This window comes from Chiloscyllium punctatum, chromosome 41, assembly GCF_047496795.1.
Source record: "Chiloscyllium punctatum isolate Juve2018m chromosome 41, sChiPun1.3, whole genome shotgun sequence".
NCBI lineage: Eukaryota > Metazoa > Chordata > Chondrichthyes > Orectolobiformes > Hemiscylliidae > Chiloscyllium > Chiloscyllium punctatum.
This window is the reverse complement of record NC_092779.1, coordinates 42,584,377-42,604,969: the sequence shown is the minus strand read 5'-3', so window position 1 is coordinate 42,604,969 and position 20,593 is coordinate 42,584,377. Positions and strand designations below refer to the sequence as shown.

The following is a 20,593-nucleotide window of genomic DNA, read 5'->3' as shown; positions in this document are numbered from 1 at the left end:
TATATTCTTTGCACATCCCAGCTACCATATAAGTGTAAATATTTTGGCTGCATTCCATATAGACTTCTCCTACCGTTAATTGTCTCACTTCCCCTAATTACATACATTCCTTAATATAAATATGCAACACACACACAGGCCTGAGGAACTGATACCATCATCTGTGCAAATGTGAAAATTATACACCGAGCACTGGCTTCAGGTCTCCACCATCAGAATGTTTGTCTTTGTACTGCATTGCAAAACCAGGTCCGAGGATGCACAGTAGTCACTTCACAGTGGTGTCGTTGAAAAGTTGAAACATTTACCAGATGTAAAAACATGTTTTATGATACGATTGATCCAAACTGTTTCTGGTTCAGACCACAAGGCTATGAAGCATTTACAATTAAAATGACAACCTTTACTCGGCGAGTTGAAGAGATTGGTTAGTGGTAAAATGGACAATTTACATTGGGGCAAAATTACATTTTGGGGCAGAATAGAGGCAGTGCCACATTTTAAACATTTCTGCTTTATCTGACCTGTTGCATCTCTGTCTTATCTGAAGAATGTTGCATCCTTACAAACAAGAAGGCAGACTTGTTCCAACGTGTTATTTTTGTATGAACTTCTCCCAGCATTTTTATGCTTATTGAGACTGTCAGAGATGTAGTTATCTGTAATCCCAGAAATATGTTTTCCAGGTGAATCAGAAAATCGCTCAAGATTTGCTCATCAGGTAAATCAAAGTCCATCTGGAGATTAATCCACAGGACAGATAAAGTCTTTCTTATAAAAACATGTGAAAATTCACACTTCAAAAGCTAATGGCTTTCTCTCTGCACAAGCAACTGTTGGTACTTTGTCCCTAAGTCTACATGTAACATGGCAAAGAGCTTTGAGTTAACTGAACTGAGGGTGGCATTATAGCTGAGTGGTTAGCACTGCTAACTTACAATGACAGGGACCTGGGTTTGATTCCAGCCTTGGGTGACTGTGTGGAATTTGCACGTTCTCCCCGTGTCTGCGTGCAATTCCTCCCACAATCCAGAGATGTGCAGGTTACATGAATTGACTATGCTAAATTGCCCATAGTGTTCAGGGATGTGAAGCTTGGGTGCATTAGTTAGGGGAATGGGTCTGGGAGGGTTACTCTTTAGAGGGTGAGTGTAGACTTGTTGGGCCAAATGGCCTGTTTCCATACTGTAGGAATTCAGTGACTAAACATGGTTTTATGACGTTCACAATTTTAGTGGCTATACAGTGATTCACGAATTGAACATCACAGAGGTCACAGTATGAGCACCCGTGTCACAAGGTTATGACTTCCTGCCATGGAGCTGACTGCATCACTGAAATTTCCAACAGGAACAAAACATTTTCCCTTAGCTCAGTTGATGCTTCTCATGTTTGTGAGTCAGAAGGATGTAAGGTCAAGTCCCATTCTGGGATTTGAATATATAACCATATTTTACATTTTTGTATAATATTAAGAGAGTTGCTGAATTATCAGAAGTGCTGCTTTTCATATTTGCATAGTACAGTTGGTGTACAGCAATGGTTATAGATATTGCATTCTAGGAAGCATGTGATCTCAGCAGAGAGAAAGGAGGAAAGAAATACATTGGTTCCAGCATACTTGAAACAAACTTGTCAGTTCTGAATTGATGACTCCTGCCCCAGAATTTGAAGACTTCCCTCCTGCACCATATCCCAAGCCACTTATTGGTCTTCCTGAAATTCCAGGGAAGATTTTGGGAATGTCTACCATTCCGAGCTATGTAGGTTTAAATTGCTTGCAGCGAGTGACTCATCTCTGATTGTTCTTGTAACTGATAAGAAAGAGGACTTTTCTTGATGCATTTACAATGGAAAACTGCTTTAGAAAAACTCAGTGAGGTGCTGACCTTTCATTTCTGAAACATTAAATTCAAATTCAGCTTGTTTAAGTGGATGAGAGACTTTTTCTGATGGTTCTGTGAAAGTTGGAGAAGTCTGAACCTAGCTCTTAGTGGCATAGGCCCATCAGGAAACTGCTGTTAATATGCTTCTAATTGTGAATAACATTAGGTGAGGCAACAGGATAAAGGTGTGGCAAATGGAAAAAATGTTCCCCGGCAGCTTAGAATCCTCTTCTGTGCGAATCAGGGACACATTTTTACAGCAGATGGACCTCTTCTTGGCATCAGGCTCAACTAAATGTTATACCGCAGTTGGGAATTTTTGGTGCTGACATTGGGGACTGAAATGGAAATGTTGTCAATCCCTGCCCTAATAATTCTTATTTAAATGTTCACAAGAAACATTAAAAGAAACCTCATTCTTTTTATGGTGTCATTTGGATAATACTGTTTTTGGCAGTATCCATGGAAACCCTGTCTTTTAGTAATGTACACTGAGTGATACCAGAAGATTTGGCAGATTTACGTTAGCTTAATATTGGTAGCAGTATGTGAAATTGAGCTGTTTTTGTTTGTCAGATTTAGGTGTACCTCTCACATTCTTCAAAAATTTCAAAGCACTGAAAGACCAATGAATTGCTTTGGTATTGTAGTCTCCATTGTTTGGTAGGTGAAGGAATGGTGTCCTGATTTATATTAGAGTCCTGTACAAACTTGTACATGTAATTATATGATGATAAAGTCTCAATGGAACTCGGCTACATTAGGTTACATACAGCACAGGATTTTGCTGCCACAGCAGTGGCCCAATACTGTGCAATAATGTGTGGAGCTGGTGTACATGGACAGATGACAGGATTTCACCCTGCATTTTATTATCAGCTGTCAGTTGTGGGACTTTTGGCAAGGGAACCCTTCGATTATTGGCATCAGGCAGGTCCTAGCACCTGGAGCTAGCATGCAGCTGGATTTTTATATGAATTTAAGCAGCAGTTAGTCTAGAATCAAGAGGTGAGCGATGGGCAGCTGAGGAGACACTATAGAGATGATACCAGAAAGAGGAAGGATCATCCCCATGCTTCAGCAATACCTTGAGGCACATTTGGAAACATATAATGTTGTTCCATAAGGTAATGGTTCTGAAAGGGTTAATATCCATGTTTCCATGACCCGATCCAATGTACTGATGTCACACATCACAGTATCTGTGAGTGGAGTCAAGGAGTTCCACTGTAGCTTTCAGGGGGAACAGTTGCATTTTTACCAGCTGTCTAAAATCCTGACCAAATATTGTTATTGCTACCATGCAATAAACCTCCTTATTACCTCACAACAATGCCTTTGCTGTTGATATTCTATCGTGGTAAATCCTTGACGACAAATCACTGGACAGGCCCAAAAGCAAAGACAAAGGAGGATTTGTGGCAGCAGTCTACCTCAAACTACCCTTATCTGGTACCACATACTGGTAGAAGTGGAAAACACCACAAGGTACCAGGAGTGGTCATCTGAGAAAATACCGTAGTTATGAAACCTTTTACATATACATTGTCACACAGCAGTCCATTATCTGAGATTACGAAATCTGGGTTTCTATGTGTTGCACAAATATCCTTCAACGATATAACCACTGCTTCAGATGTCTGATCCAGGACTTGCATGACGTCTATCCATCTGGAATAGCAGTTTACTACTATCAAGAATATTTTACCTTTGTGTTCAGGTCATCCCAAGACACTTCCATGGCCTTTACAGGAAAGAAGTCAATATCATTGGTTCTCTTTTCGCCTGAGGATAAACAGCCCAAGTCGCACAAGTTGATGCCATCTTTTCCAACTGTTTTGAGAGACTTTTTACTGCTAAAAAGAATATCTTGTATTTGGTAACGTATATTGAGTTTCAAAACTGTCGAATGACAACTGTTCATTATAAATGAGTAAATAATTGACCACATTGAGGTGTTTCTCTGTTTAGACTACTATCTGGGAATGGGATTGTGTGGTATGTATGCTGGTCTTTCTATGATGAAGTACTCTCTGACCTGAACACATTCTTCAATCGATTTCTGTGCATCTCTGATTTCATTCAGTTGCTGAGTGGTTGCTGAAAAGGTTGGGTTTGGTGTCAATTTTAACCTTTCTACACCTTCAATGAAAACTACATCATGTTGATGCTGAAAGATACTGTGTTGAAGCAAAACCTTCCAAATGGTATAATGAAGGTTGTGGGCAGTTTAGATTCTTCATTGAAGGGTAGTTGCCAAAAAAACAAAACTTGCACCTAGTTTCATGAAGACTGAACTCTGCCAATTTTGTTAAGTTCTCTTCAACACACAACATTGGCTGAACTTATGTTCCATTGTTTTGTTCAGCCATATAGGGCCTATGCAGATTCCAATCGATCCATTGGGTTTGATAATGAGATCAGACCAGTGCACCAAATGTTAATTTTGTAACCTCTTGATTTAATATTCAGTGAGTTTTTTTCTTTACTTTTGACCTGAATGGTCAATAAACATATCGACGTATAAACAAACATACCAGCTTTGTTTCAGGCTTTGGAATGATATGGTATGCTGTCTTCAGCTTTTTTGGTCCTGAGAATGGCAGTGAAAATTCAACACTGAAGCTCATAGCTGATCTGAGGAAGGGTCACTGGACTCGAATTAACTCTAATTTCTCTCCACAGATGCTGCCACATCTGCTGAGCTTTCCCAGCGATTTCTATTTTTATTTCTGATTTCCCAGCATCCGCAGTTCTTTTGATTTTTCTTTTGGTTTTTCATAGATGATCTCCCTGGTTTTCCAGTTCTTGTACTCTACAAGTCAGATTCAGGTTGATACTGGCTTTCCTGGTTAAGAGAGAAGAATTCTCGTTCAGTATCACATAAGGTGTCAGTGATTTTCCTGTCTCTGTACTGTTGCCTTCAGTAGTCCTGGACCATGTAGTTTTATGCCTGGCAGCACAAGAGAACTTCTCTCCAATTAGAGTTTAGCATTGAAAAGTGCCAAAACGGCTATGTCTGTGTTGAACTTAAAGCATATTTTACTAGGACTTCAGCACTCCAGTAGCTTCTGCTTGGTTCATTGATCTCACTAAAAAAATACATCTCAACATTATTAATATCTTCCATTTTATGGAACTAAACTTCTTTTCTGGTCCTCTCTTTTGGCTTATTGTACACAGGCTTCACAAACAGCATGTATCATCCGGGATGGGAAATCTTGAAAAAATAAAATTTAACCTCTTTGTTAGGACAATTTAGCACTGGTGTTTTTCTGTTAAAGTGATAACAGTTAGCTGGGATAGTTGATAAATGCTGTTTCTGCTTCCTGGTTCTTTTAAGAATTTTTACCCTGGATCAGTCGCTTTTATGATTTGTTTCTCCCTGTCACTCCGAACCTCAGAACGATTTTACTTTCTGACCTCAGCTTGTCTGCTCAGGTGAACTGCCTTTATTAGTGGTGCGCCATCAACTGCCTGTAGGTGATTCAACAGTCTATGACTCTGGCGACAATTCATTCCCTGATTACTTCTTCTTTTAAGCTACCGTGCTCACACTTCCCTGCAACTCTGTGCAGATCATTGATAAAAGTATCAATGCTTTACTGTCACTCAATAAACAGTTAGCTGGGACAGGTGATTCATGCTGTTCCTGCCTTCTGGGTTTTTGTATAACCACCTCACTGGATGCTCTTATTAAATTTAGCCTGCTCAACAATTATGTTCTTTTTCAGGTTGAATTAGGCACTTATGCTTTTATTACTTGCTTGTACATAACCCTTCATTGATCATTTGCCTGACTACAATAATGCACTGGCCTGTGACTGCTTAGCTTTGCAGCAAGGGGAGATATAATAAAATATTCCTTGGTATTAATTCAGCCACACTCCCTTTTTGATTGGGACCTGTGATTCCCTTGAAGCTTTATGTTCCCTACCATCAAATAATAATTTTGGTCTACTTGTGCTATTAAAGAATAGTTATAGAGCCTGCTAAGATAAGGGAAGTGTTAACTTTATTGAAGAAACATCTTAGTCTGGCTTTAACTTGTTACAAGGCTGCAAGAGAGATCAAATTCATGTGTCATTACATCATTTCTTATGATTAGCATATCGCACAGTCAGAATAAATCCATTATACTACAGCAAATCACTTCAGTGGAGCCTTCAAACATGTTCATTTGGCTTGGTTAAGGCCATATGAGGCAGACAGCTTCACAAACCATGCTAGATCTCTTCACAACACTGCTGGTGCTGACTACCTCACCTTTTTTCAGTAGGCCTTCCAGCTCCTCATCTGCTGAGAATGGCAGTGAAAGATTAGAATTATCTGGGAAAATCCTGGTCTGTTGGGTCCTTAAGTATGTTGCCTGCTTTTGATCAGTTTGCTGGTGATTTGCCCTGCCTGCCACATTGGGGAAAATGGTCAATGACGAGAAGGCGTGAGGGAGTTTGCCTGATGCAGCCTCACGTTATTTTAAAAGCATTCCCTTCCTGCCTTCCTGCATAAAGTTCAGGCCTACGGTCCAGGGGAATAGTGGACCCAACAGTTTCAGTTTTGTTAGGGAATTGACTATAGGAAAACTTGTCAAGAGTGTGTTGCTGGAAAGGCACAGCAGGTCAGGCAGCATCCAAGGAGCAGGGAAATCGACATTTTGGGCAAAAGCTCTCCAATTCCTGATGAAGGGCATTTGCCCCAGATGTCGATTTTCCTGCTCCTCGGATGCTGCCTGACCTGCTGTGCTTTTCCAGCACCACACTCTCGACTCTAATCTCCAGCACCTGCAGTCCTCACTTTCACCTATAGGAAAATTGTACAGGCTTCAGTGAGCAAAGAATAACAAAAGCAGCTCACATGTCAGCCTCAGTCATCTGACAGCTCTCTCACTTTTGTGTCAGAAAGCTTTTTGTTCAAGCTTTGGTCAGAATCTGACAGAGTGTTGTACTGTTAAATGATGCCATATTCCAGATGAAATATTAAACAGAAGCTCTATCCATTTGTTAGCTGGTTACGAACGACGTATGGATCTATCTGAAAGAGATCAGGGAGTTCTGCTGGTGTCCCAGTTAATATTTTTTCCCCAACCAACATTATCAAATACAGATTCTCAGTCAGCCATTTACTGTGGAATTTTTAATGTATGCATACTCTCTGTTTCATTAACATATATTCACAAGTAATTCATTGGAGGTCCTGAAACAAATTATATCTCAATATAATTGATGGACATTTTTAACTGTATGATTTGAAATGCCAGTGTTTCAAAGATTATCTGGCACACCATAAAACTGACTAAAAAAGGCAGTAACCTTAACCACTTCTGTCAATTATTTTCTTTTCAATAAATGGAAATTGTGTGGCAATTGGCATTGTCTGATAAACTGAGTCACCAACATGCTGATCCAAATTATTATCAGAGGATAATGTCTACTTCCTGTTTAGTACTGAAACACTCAATGACTGAAGTCAAAACTCCTGAGATTATGTTTGCCACTGAACAAAAGTTTCAGAAAAAAGCAGATATGAATAAAGTACGTGAGCAAGATCAAAAATGCTTATTTGAATGCGAGGTTGTAGGAGGTCCTCCATTGTTACCGGCATTTATGGTTGTTTCCCGTCTGAAATCTTTTCAGAAGTTAGGATATATAAAATTTACTGAGGTCACTAAATCCTCATTCAGGTGCATTTCCAGAGATCTCTTGTCAACTTTTGTTTTGGGAGCTGTGGATGTGGGAGAAGAAATTCTGAGATTTAATCAGTCAGTACTAACTTGAGTTAGCCTGAAGGAGGGTCAAATTCCAGCTTCAAAAGGGCACAGAAGTAACAAAATATACTTAGTACCTTTGCAAGGCTCTGTTCTCTATGCGAAATCAAGCAACAATATTTATAGAATTGCACTCAGAGCCTTCACAAAATTTCTCTTTATATGAGCAATGTTTTCATTTTACAGCAACCACCGGTGAGTTTCGTCTCACAGTGCAACTAGAGCTCGAGGAACTTGGCCTGGAAGCATAAGAAAGCACATAACTCACAGTGAGGGTAACACCAGAATGCTCATGTACTGCACTAAAGTCAAAAACTACCAGTGCAGGAGTTTGTGATGAAAGTGAACCATATCATCTGCAACCTTGGGTGGCATGGTGGCTCAGTGGTTAGCACTTCTGCCTCACAGTGCCAGGGACCTGGGTTCAATTCCCACCTTGGGTAACTGTCTGTGTGGAGTTTGCACATTTTTCCTGTGTCTGTGTGGGTTTCCTTCAGGTGTTCCGTAGACTTGTTGGGCTGAAAGGGCCTGTTTCCACACTGTAGGTAATCTAAAACATAAAGTGTACCACCTCATCCACAATCTACTATATTGTATTGCCAGTAACAAAGAAAATAATCAAATTGTTAAATATCCATTCTCTAGGGTCCTGCTAGGTTTCCACAGGAATGAGCTGAAAATTGCCCTAGAGATGAGATGAGATTCCCTACAGTGGAAACAGGCGTTTCGGCCCAACAAGTCCACACCAACCTTCTGAAGAGCAACCCACCCAGACCCATTCTCCTACATTCACCCGTGACTAATCCGTCTAACACTATGGGCAATTTAGCATGGCCAATTCACCTAATCTGCACATCTTTGGATTATGGGAGGAAACCGGAGCACCCGGAGGAAACCCACGCAGACACAGAATGTGCAAACACCACAAGCCAGTTGCCCGAAATGGGAATTGAACTCGGGTCTCTGGCGCTGTGAGGCTGCAGTGCTAACCGCTAAGCCACCGTGCTGTTGGTCATCTTGTTTATTAGTTTAGCTTTAGGACAGAGTTATAGAGTCATACAGCATAGAAACAAAGCCTTTGGTCCAACCAGTCCATACTGAACATAATCCCAAATTAAATTAGTGCCACCTACCTGCTCCTGGCTAATATCCCTCCAAACCTTTCCTATTCGTGCACTTATCAAAATGTCTTTTAAATGTTGCATTGTACTTATATCCACCACTTCCTCAGAAGTTCATTTCACATGCAAACCACCCTTTGTGTGAAACACTTGCCTCTCATATCTCTTTAAATCTCTCTCCTCTCACCTTAAAAATGTGTCCCATGGTCTTTGAAATCCCCCATCCACAACTACTATTACCTCTATCCGTAGAGGAACCTTGATTATCCGAAGGACACGGGCGGGGAGTATTTCATTCAGTTCATCAAATGCCAGATAATCGAATACTGGATAACGTAGTTAGCCAAGCTTTGGGACCTTGCAATCTTGTTTGGATAATCCAAAATTCAGTCAATTGAATGCTGGATAATTGAGGGTCCTCTGTATACCCCTCATTATTCTATAAACTTCTATAAGGTCGCCTCTTAACCACCTCCTCACAAGTGAAAAAAGTCACAGCCTATCGAGACTTCCTTTATAACTGATACCTTCCATACCTGGCAACATTCTGGTAAATCTCTTCTGACCCCTCTCCAGTTTAATAATATCCTTCCTATAACTGCGAGACCAGGACTGAACATAGTATTCCAGAAGAGGCCTCACCAAAGTCCTGTACAACCACAATATGACTTCCCAACTCCTAAATTCAAAGGACTGAACAATGAAACAAGCATGCCAAACACCGTTTAACTAGCCTGTCTATATGTGACACAAACATCTGACTTGTTTTGTCTACAAAATATAAAATTAAAACAATAGCAAACAAATTAAAACTGGAATGATTTCATTTGATCAGAAAGCGTTTGAACATATATAATTAGAATTATTTGCTCATTTCTAAGCAAACTATTGGAATTAAAGGCAGACAGATCCCCAGGGTCTGATGACCTACATGATGGTAAAGGAAGCAGCAGTAGAGAGAGTGGATGCATTGGTTATAATACTCTGAAACCCATTGGATGCTGGAACGATTCCAGTGGATTGGAAAAATGCTAATGTAACACCCTTAGTCTAAAAGAGAGGGAGGCACAAAATAGGAAACTACAGGTTAGTTATTTCAATGTTTAACGTTGGGAAATTTTTGGAATCCGTTATTAAGGAAGTAGCAATGTGACATTTGAAAATTCTAAACGTAATCCATCAGAGTCAGCATAGCTTTATGAAGGGTAAATCATGTTGCTAAATTTGCTAGAGTTATTCAAAGATGTAATAAGCAAAGTGGATGAAGGTCATGTAGATCAAGAATATTTGGACTTCCAGAAGGCAGTTAATAAAGCGCCATACAACAGGTTAATACACAAGGTTTGGGGGTAATATATTAGTTTGGATAAGGGATTGGCTAACCAACAGAAAGAGAATCGGGATAAATGGGTCTTTTTCTGGTTGGTACGATGTAACTAGTGACAGTTCTGTCCTGAGGTTAGGTGAATGGGCCAAAGTTTGGTTGATGAAGTTTAACATGGATAAGTGTAAGGTTGGAAGAATCCAACTTTCTAAATAGAGAGAAACTTCAAAATGTTTTGATGCAGAGGGATCTAGGTATCCTTGTGCAGGAGTGCAGAAAGTTTGTATGCAGATATAGCAAATAATATAGACCAACTGGAAATTTGGCATTTATTACTAAAGGAATGGAGCCTAAAAGTAGGGAAGTATTGTTGCAACCATAAAAGGCCGTAAGATCCAGAGGACTGTATACAGTGGATGTTGGTTTGCTTGCTGATCTGGAAGGTTCATTTTCAGATGTTTCATCACCCTACTGGGTAATATCTTCAGTGGGCCTCAAGGCAAAGCACTGTACATGATTCCTGCTTTCTATTTATATGTTTGAGTTTCTTTGGATTGGTGATGTCATTTCCTGTGGTGATATCATTTCCTGTGATGATGTCACTTCCTAGTTGGTATTATTTGTTTTTGTTGGTATTATTATGTGTTTTGGAGCGCAGTCGCAGTGCCTGTGTATTGGCGTGCAGTCGGGGTGTCTGTGTATTTGAGTGCGGTCACGGAGCCTGTGTTTTGGGGTGCAGTCACGGAGCTTGTGTTTTGGAGTGCACCCGTGGAGCCTGTTTTGGAGTACAGTTGGGGAGCCTGTGTTTTGGAGTGCAGTTGGGGAGCCTGTGTTTTGGTGTGCAGTCGCATAGCTCGTATTTTGGAGTGCAGACATGGAGCCTGTGTTTTGGAGTGCAGTCAGGGTGCCTGTGTTTTGGAGCGCAGTCATGGAGCCTGTGTTTTGGAGTGCAGTCAGGGTTTGACACATAAGGAAGGACACCACTTCAACTGGGACAACACATACATCGTAGGACAAGCCAAGCAGAGACATGCACGAGAATTCCTAGAAGCATTGCATTCCAACCAGAACTCTATCAACAAACACGTCGAGTTAGACCCCCATCTACCATGCCCTGAGAAAAAAGAACAGGATGATGAAACAGCTGGAAATGAACCTTCCAGCTCAGTGAGCAAACCTACATCTAGCACCTCAACCTGAGCTACAAATCTTCTCAAAACTCACTGTATACAGTTTTGGTCCCCTTACTTGAGGAACGATATAACTGCATTGGAAGCTGTTCAGAGAAGGTTCATTAGATTAAGTACAGGGATGAAAGGCTTGTCTTATGAGAAGAGACTAACCAGTTTAGGAACCTTCGTATTTAGAAGGAGAGATCTAACCGATCTGGATAAACTGCTAAAAGAAATTAATAAAGTAGACATAGAGCAGTTGTTTTCCCTTGTGGGGTATACTAGAATGAGAGGTCATAATTTTAGGCTAAGGATGAGGCGGAATTACTTAGAGTCATAGTCATAGACTCATTTAACTGCCGCAGTGCTTTATTGCTATGGGAAAGACTTAAACTGGGCCTGACAACAGGCCACTCACTTTTCTTCTGGGAGGTGGGGATGTAGGCCATCACTCTTCCCTTTGTAATTTTCTGCCCAAGATCCAGGTTATCTAACTCTGGAAGGAAGCGCAGTTCATGCTTCTCTCCGAACTCATTTCCACATGAATACATGATACACAACAGGGATTATTGGATAGCATTCTTTATGTCTTTAGCCCAGAGGGGACATGACCACATTTTTTTGTTTATATTTTACTCTTGCATTCTACGACGCATAGGCACCAGCACCACTCTAATCTAGACATTTAAGGAAATAAGAACCGATGTCAATGTGAACAGAAAATTTGACCCAATCCTGCCGCATACTGTAGTGATCATGGCTTTTTAAATTTTCTGTTTGCCAGAAAGCAGTGCCATATTTGTGTAAGTGGCTGGAAAAGGACACACAGTTTCTAACAAATTCAAGAACACTGCTCGCAGGGGCCGCTCCCTGCGACTGCAGAAGCCCCTCCATTTTGGCCACCACCATATCATTGAAAGGAGGTACTGCTGAGCTTGGACCTACTGATGTACCACTGGTTGGGGAAGGCAGCAGAGCTTGGTTCTGCCAGAATTCTGTGGGCATGAGAGGGTGCTGAGCTCAGTCATGGCTGGACCCCCAAGGGGAGACCAGGAGAGGTACCTCCATCATGTCCAGGTAGGTCCTGGGAGCAGTGGCGACTTCTTGGGGAGATGCTTTTGTGCAGCGAGGATGGATAGTGGCTGCGCTGGGCAGTTTGTAGCCGGGCACACGGGAGGTCCCTGCTACAGAACTCAGACATTGGTCTGGCACCCAGGGAGGCTGCAAACTGGGGAAGGAAATGTTGCACCATAATATTGCCAATGATATCAGGTACTGTACTGCAGTAAGTAACATTATAACCAGTCTCACCATGCTCAATGAAATTTCCAGTACTAATAACTTACTAGCATTTAAGTGAAGCATGACTAAACAGGGAAACTTTATGTGTGGGGTACTTATCCTTTTACTTCAGTAACTTACAGAAGCCTTTGGATGGTGGGTATTTTTAAACCGAATCAGTTGCAAACAGAAAGCGGGTCACACATGCAAACACTCACACTCTTAATTGAAGGACAATTTTAAAGGAACGCCCGTTTACATGGCGATGATACTATTTACTGTCTCAAAACCTTCCACGACACTGAAAGTTCCTGTTTGATTTCTTTCTAACCTTCTGTGTTTCAGTGCAAAAAGTCTAATTTTTCAAAACACCTTAGCTCCTCTTCACAGTAACAGTGAAAGGAAATTTTGTTGCAACCTTCCTACAGATTTGACATGCTTCTCATAGTTGTCATGATTTGGAGATACTGGTGTTGGACTGGGGTGTACAAAGTTAAAAATCGCACAACACCAGGTTATGGTCCAACAGGTTTAATTGGAAGCGCACAAGCTTTCAGAGTGCCGCTCCTTCAGGTGATTAAGGAGCGTCACTCCGAAAGCTAGTGTGCTTCCAATTAAACCTGTTGGACCATAACCTGGTGTTGTGCGATTTTTAACTTCTCTTAGTTGGATATCCAGAACTGCATGCAATACTCCAGTAAGGCTTTAACACTGTGAAAATTGACCATCAATGCAACACAGAAAACCAAGAATCCTATTTGATGATTTTATGCCCACCCTTAAATATTTCTTGATCTGCATCCTGAGATTTCTGTTCCTTTACTCTGTCAAGGATTGAAATGGGAACTATCTAATCATGTGCTTTTGTTAAAACATACAGCTTGAACTTTTGTTCAGTGCATATAGAAATGTTAGATGGGTGTTCAGTGGATTAGGTCGGGAAAGAAGGAAAATATAAAAATAAGATTGATGAGGCCAAAGCTAGGAAAAAAATTGGCCTTTCTCTAACTTATGACTTTGTCTCCTCTTTAAACTTCATTTATGGCAGAATCTGAAAACAGTATAACTCCTTCTTTTTCTACCTTTATTCAGCCTTTATCCACACTTTACTATTGGACCTACCATGGTGGTCCTCTAAGTCTGCTACTGGCAACTAGGAGGTAAAAAGCCTCAGATTACTTCCTTTCAGATTGGTAAATTATTGTGTAAAAATCACATATGGAGATACCTGTATACATGAGAATAAAGCTGCACAGTCAATTAAACTCTGAATTGGATAGCATTAATCATGTTCTTTGATTTCCAGCTTCAACATTTTTTATCCTCTACCTTGAGAACATAGTCATGAGATATCTGCTTTCCATTTGACTATAATTGTTTTCTAGGTTCTTTTCATCACTGCTAACTACCTGAACTCCCTTAGGATAATGGCAAAGTATATGTACGATGAAAGTGACAAACAATATTTTGTAGTAGTAGTAGTAACTAAAACTAGTAAATCTATTGTATAATATTTCCTCAATTAGGTATGTGGAGAAAGTGAGATGCTGGAGATCAAGAGTCGAGAGTGTGGTGTTGGAAAAGCACAGCAGGTCAGGCAGCATCCAAGGAGCAGGAGAATCCTGATGAAGGGCTTATGCCCAAAACATCGAATGAGGCCTCATTCCTGATGAAGGGCTTATCCCGAAATGTCGATTCTCCTGCTCCTGGGATGCTGCTTGACCTGCTGTGCTGTTCCAGCGCCACACATTTTGACTCAGTTAGGTATAGGTTTATTTATAATAACTGGGTCAATCATAATATATCCCAATTGTGAAATTTATTGTCTGAGGGTAAGGTTTCAAACTCTCTTCTTGGATACGAATGCCCTTTGAGTCAAGATTTCTTCAATTCAGGTTTTAATTTGAAAAGAATCACTATGGGCATAAGAAGTTTAATTTCCTAATGAGGAATGTCTAACAATAGTCACATAATTTGGTGCAATTTAATTATATTCTAATTGGATTCTTCAAGATAACAGTTTTACTGGTTTATAATTTCCATCACATGCTGGAAAGCTCGGTTTTGAACACAGCCTGTTATTACAGATGGACACACCTTTTTCTTTCTGGTACTTCAGATTTTGAATGAAGACTCTGACTTTCCTTGTTATTGACTGACAAACATAAATTCATTTGAAACAATCTGCCTTATTAAGGTTAAAGCTTATTTTGGGCAATTTAATTACAAATCATTCCATTTAAGATTAACATTACTTGGTTGTTACAGATATGGGAGGATAAATTCACCTTTTTTTGCACCTCTCAATTGGCCACAACAGTTTGCATTTTAGAAAAGTGATTTTAAGTCATTGACTACTATGCATTTTAAGAACAAACACATGGCAAGTAATTTCATAGGTTTCAATTAAATGAAAGAATCAACATTTATTGTTCCAACCCTGTTTGGAGGATTTGAGCTATAGGGAGAGGCTGAATAGGCTGAGGTTTTTCCCTTGGAGTGTCGGAGGCTGAGGGGTGACCTTACAGAGTTTTATAAAATCATGGGGGGTGTGGATAGGCGAAATAACTTTATAACCAATACCCTTTTTCCCAGGGTAGGAGAGTCCAAAACTAGGGGGTATAGGTTTACTGTGAGAAGAGAAAGATTTAAAAGGGACCTGAGAGGCAACTTTTTCATGCAGAGGGGTGGTGCGTGTATGGAACGAGCTGCCTGAGGAAGTGGTGCAGGCTGATACAACTACAACATTTAAAAGGCAACTGGGTGGGTACATAAATAGGAAGGGTTCAGAGGGTTATGGGCCAAATGCTGGCAAGTTGAACTAGGTCAGTTTAGAATATCTGGTCGGTATGGATGAGTTGGACCAAAGGGTCTGTTTCCATGCTGTATAACTCTATGACTCTATGACTAAAACAATTGATTGCCAGTGCGATTGCAATTGGTCAGAACCAACTGGTTATTTCTGGAAAGCCATCCTGATACTGGATAAATAGTACATCACCTGAAAGAGCAGCTTCTCCACCTTCATAGATTCTCACTCTAACTCTCAGAATGATCGCAGAAGTATACACGTAATTTCTAGTCTTTATAAGTTTAGCAATCAATGATGTTTTGAAATAAGTAAAATCTAAAAAAAATTCTGTCCCTTGACCTTTGTAATGTGTCCAACATGGGGAAGTAGATCTTGTTTCATGAATCCTAGTAGAAATACTACTTCCTATTATTTGAGTCAAAGGTTTGATGGCTTTCTGGCTCTTCTGTACTTCACAACTAATTGCCAATGGCAATTAAAAGAAAATAAATAATACGCATTTGGCTTATTAACATTTGTTAATGAATCCTTTTTATGAACTGGGTGTAGCTTACGGGAGCAAATCAGTACTGCAGGATAGGGAGGAGCAATTTATATCAATGACCCTTGCATCATAAAATAGGAAAATGTCACAAGATGTTTTGAAAAACACTGACTTTTCACAAACTGGGTACATTGTTATAGAAAGAAAATAGGACATATTAACCAGTAAATCTAAGCATGAAATTATTAAAAACATGCAATAAAATGATCACGATACCCTGGATTCCTGGTATCAATTCATCTAAAAAATGTCAATTTTAATGGTATTCCATGTTAAATAGCTTAAACACTGGCAGTGGAGAAGGAGAAAAGCAGAACTGTTGTCCACTAACTGGTTGGATTCTCTTGCTTAATTGTGCAGAAAGAACAATTACAGGGTAGTTTTTTTTATCACTTTGCAGTCCTGGCAGGGAATCTCACCTGGGAGCACAGGTTAGAAGTTATCTTTAATGGTTGAGAAATCATGTGGATTGTGTGTTTGAATTTCCAAAATGCTCATTTGGTACAAGAAATTCCCTATTGGGAGCATGAAGAGGAAACCTGATCCTAGCTAAGTTAACATGATCAACAGTATACCCCTCTGAATAATTAATTGCATATTATGTTGTATTTATAAACTAAGCTGGTTATGTTATTTCTCAGTTCTTAAGTTTTCTTCACACAGAATATTATTCAGATAATAGTACAAAGTTACGTTTTGCTGATTGCTGTATTCACATACCTACAGATTATTACACATAGAGTCACAGAGATGTACAGCATGGAAACAGACCCTTCGGTCCAACCTGTCCATGCCGACCAGATATCCCAACCCAATCTAGTCCCACCTGTCAGCACCTGCCCATATCCCTCCAAACCCTTCCTATTCATATACCCATCCAAATACCTCTTAAATGTTGCAATTGTACCAGCCTCCACCACATCCTCTGGCAGCTCATTCCATACACGTACCACCCTCTGTGTGAAAAAGTTGCCCCTTAGGTCTCTTTTATATCTTTCCCCTCTCACCCTAAACCTATGCCCTCTAGTTTTGGACTCCCCGATCCCAGGGAAAAGGTCTATTTATCCTATCCATGCCCCTCATAATTTTGTAAACCTCTATAAGGTCACCCCACAGCCTCCGACGCTCCAGGGAAAACAGCCCCAGCCTGTTCAGTCTCTCCCTATAGCTCAGATCCTCCAACCCTGGCAACATCCTTGTAAATCTTTTCTGAACCCTTTCAAGATTCACAACATCTTTCCGATAGGAAGGAGACCAGAATTGCACGCAATATTCCAACAGTGGCCTAACCAATGTCCTGTACAGCCGCAACATAATCTCCCAACTCCTGTACTCAATACTCTGACCAATAAAGGAAAGCATACCAAACGCCTTCTTCACTGTCTTATCTACCTGTGACTCCACTTTCAAGAGACTAAGAACCTGCACTCCAAGGTCTCTTTGTTCAGCAACACCCCCTAGGACCTTACCATTAAGTGTATAGGCCCTGCTAAGATTTACTTTCCCAAAATGCAGCACCTTGCATTTATCTGAATTAAACTCCATCTGCCACTTCTCAGCCCATTGGCCCATCTGGTCCAGATCCTGTTGTAATCTGAGGTAACCTTCTTCGCTGTCCACTACACCTCCAATTTTGGCGTCATCTGCAAACTTACTAACTGTACCTCTTATGCTCGCATCCAAATCATTTATGTAAATGACAAAAAGTAGAGGGCCCAGCACCGATCCTTGAGGCATTAAGAGTTATTTTTCCGGGCATCAAGAAATTGTGTTCTCTCAGCCACGATTTCAGCCTGTTGAGTTTAGAGAATTAGGCAGGAGGTTAAAAAGCAGGACCTCAAGGGCGATAATCTCTGGGTTACTGCTGGTGCCACATGCTAGTGAGAGTAGAAATAGGAGGATAGGACGGATCAAAGGAGAGTAAGGAGCTGGTGTAGAGAGCAGTGATTTCGAAATTTGGATTATTAGGATGTCTTCTGGAGCAGAAGTGACCTGTACAAGAGAGACAGGTTACACGTGAATTGATTGGGAACCAACATCTTGGCGGGGAGATTTGCTAGACCTACTCAGGAGGGTTTAAAACTTGTCTGGCATGGGACGAGACCATTAGCAGTACTGAGGCAAGAGAGAGGTTGACACTGGTACAGAAATTAAAGACGGCAAGTTAAATAGACAAGGCAAACAACAACATGGCAGAGAACGAGGGAAGACTGATCAATTAAAATTGAATAATTTCAATGCACGAGACCTGACAGGTAAAGACAGATGACTTCAGGGCATGGATGGGAACATGGGACTGGGATATCAAAGCTATTACAGCAACATAGCTGAGGGAGGGACAGGATTGGCAGCTCAATTTTCCAGGGTATAGATGCTAAAAGAAGGATAGCAAAAGGAGGCAAGAGAGGTGGGGGAATGGCATTTTGATTGGAGAAAATATCTTGGCAGAACTTTGAGAGGATATTTCTTGGGGGATCGTCCAGTGAAATATATGGGAACTGAGAAATCAGAAGGGGTTGATCACTTTGTTAGGATTGTACTACAGGACCCCCAATAGTCAGTAGGAAATTGAGAAGCAAATATGTAGGGAGATTGCAGATAACTGTAAGAATAATAGGGTTGTAATAGTATGGGATTTTAACTTTCCAAACATAGATTGGGATTGCCATAGTGTTAAGGGCTTGAATGGGGAGGAATTTGTTTAGTGTGTTCAATAAACTTTTGCAATCAAAATGTAGATGGCCCAAAACAGAAGACCATAAGACCATAAGAGATAGGAGTGAAAGTAAGGCCATTTGGCCCATCGTGTTCCCCTCTGCCATTCAATCATGGCAAATGGGCATTTCAATGTCACTTACCTGCACTCTCCCTATATCCCTTTTGCCCCATAAGGGGCAAAGTCTGACCTCCTGTTGGGAAATAAGGCAGGGCAAATGACTGAGGTGTTAGTGGGGGAGCACTTTGGGACCAGTGACCATAATTATATTGGTTTTTGAAATAGTTATGGAAAAGAACAGACCTAATCCACAAGTTAAAGTTCTAAATTGGAGCAAGGCCAATTTTGATAGTATTAGATAGGAACTTTCAAAAGTTGATTGGGGGAGGCTGTTCACGGGTAAAGAGACATTTGGCAAGTGGGAGACTTTCAAAAGTGTGCTAACGAGTTCAGGGACAGCATATTTCTGTTGGTGTGAAGGGCAAGGCTGGCAGCATAGGGAACATTGGATGACTCGAGATATTGAGGTTCTGATAAAGAAAAGGGAGGCAATATGTTAGGTATGGACAGCTGAGATCAAGTGAACTCCTTGAGGATAGAGAGGCTATAGGAGTACATTTAAGAGAGAAATGAGGAGGGCAAAAAGAGGACATCAGATATTTTTGGCAAATTAGGAAAAGGAGATTTTACAAGTATATCAAGGACAGAAGAGTAACTAGGGAGAGAATAGGGCCCCTTAAAGTTCAACAAGGCCATCTGTGTTTGGAACCACAGGAGATGGGTGCGATCCTAACCAAATATTTTGCATAGCTGTTTAATGTGGAGAAAGATATGGAAGCTAAGGAACTCAGAAAAATAATTAGTGTTGGCTTGGAAAGAGCCCATATTACAGGAGAGGAGGGGCTGGAGGTCTTAAAACTCATAAAGATAGATAAATCTCAGGACCTGATCAAGTTGGATTTAGTGGGCGGCACGGTGGCACAGTGGTTAGCACTGCTGCCTCACAGCGCCAGAGACCTGGGTTCAATTCCCGCCTCAGGCGGCTGACCGTGTGGAGTTTGCACGTTCTCCCCGTGTCTGCGTGGGTTTCCTCCGGGTGCTCCGGTTTCCTACCACAATCCAAAGATGTGCAGGTCAGGTGAATTGGCCATGCTAAATTGCCCGTAGTGTTAGGTAAGGGGTAAATGTAGGGGTATGGGTGGGTTGCGCTTCGGCGGGTCGGTGTGGACTTGTTGGGCCGAAGGGCCGGTTTCCACACTGTAATGTAATCTAATCTAATCTATACACCAGGACATTGTGGGAAGCTAGGGAATAAATTGTGGGGCTCCTAGCAGAGATATTTGTGTCGTTGGTAGCCATGAGTGAAGTACCAGAAGACTGGGGGGTGGCAAATGTTGTTCCATTTTTAAGAAAGGCCAGGGAACTACAGACCGATGAGCCTGATGTCTGTGGTGGTCAGTTGTTGGAGGAGATTCTTAGAGACAGAATCTATATGCATTTGGAAAGGCAAGGTCTGATTATGGATAGCCAACATGGCTTTGTATGTGGGAAATCAGGTCCCACAAACTTAATTGAGTGTTTTTGAAGAAGTGACCCAGAAGATATTTGAAGGCAGATTGATAAACGTTATCCACATGGACTTCAGCAAGGCCTTTGACAAGGGTCTGCATGGTAGACTAGTTAGTAAGGTTGGATCACATGGGAGGCAGGGAGATATAGCCAACTGGATACAAAATTGACTTGATGTTAAGAAATAGAGGGTGGTGGTAGAGGGTTTTTGTTCAGACTGGAGGCCTGTGACCAGTGCTGTGCTGCAGGGATTGTTGCTGGGTCCACTGTTGTTCATCATTTATGTAAACGATTTGAGTGAGAATATCGGAGGCATTGTTTTAAGTTTGTGGATGACACCAAAATTGGTGGTATAGTGGACTGTGAAGAAGGTTATCTAAGAGTACAATGGGATCTTGATCAAC

General features: G+C 41.0%; 1 protein-coding gene across 3 annotated transcripts in view; it reads left to right on the top strand.

Moving 5' to 3' along the window:
• The window catches only part of LOC140465009 (glucose-fructose oxidoreductase domain-containing protein 1), a 147,514-nt gene that overhangs the window by 49,175 nt on the left and 77,746 nt on the right, over nucleotides 1–20,593 (top strand). Inside the window, exon 1 of one of the 3 annotated variants that reach the window (XM_072560787.1) lies at nucleotides 3,733–3,765. The exons of 1 other annotated variant lie outside the window; for it this stretch is intronic. The gene's annotated coding sequence lies outside the window, so the exon portion shown is untranslated. Of the gene's footprint in view, nucleotides 1–3,732; nucleotides 3,766–12,277; nucleotides 12,345–20,593 lie in introns of those variants that run through there. One more of the 3 variants, XM_072560788.1, reaches the window with a different exon arrangement.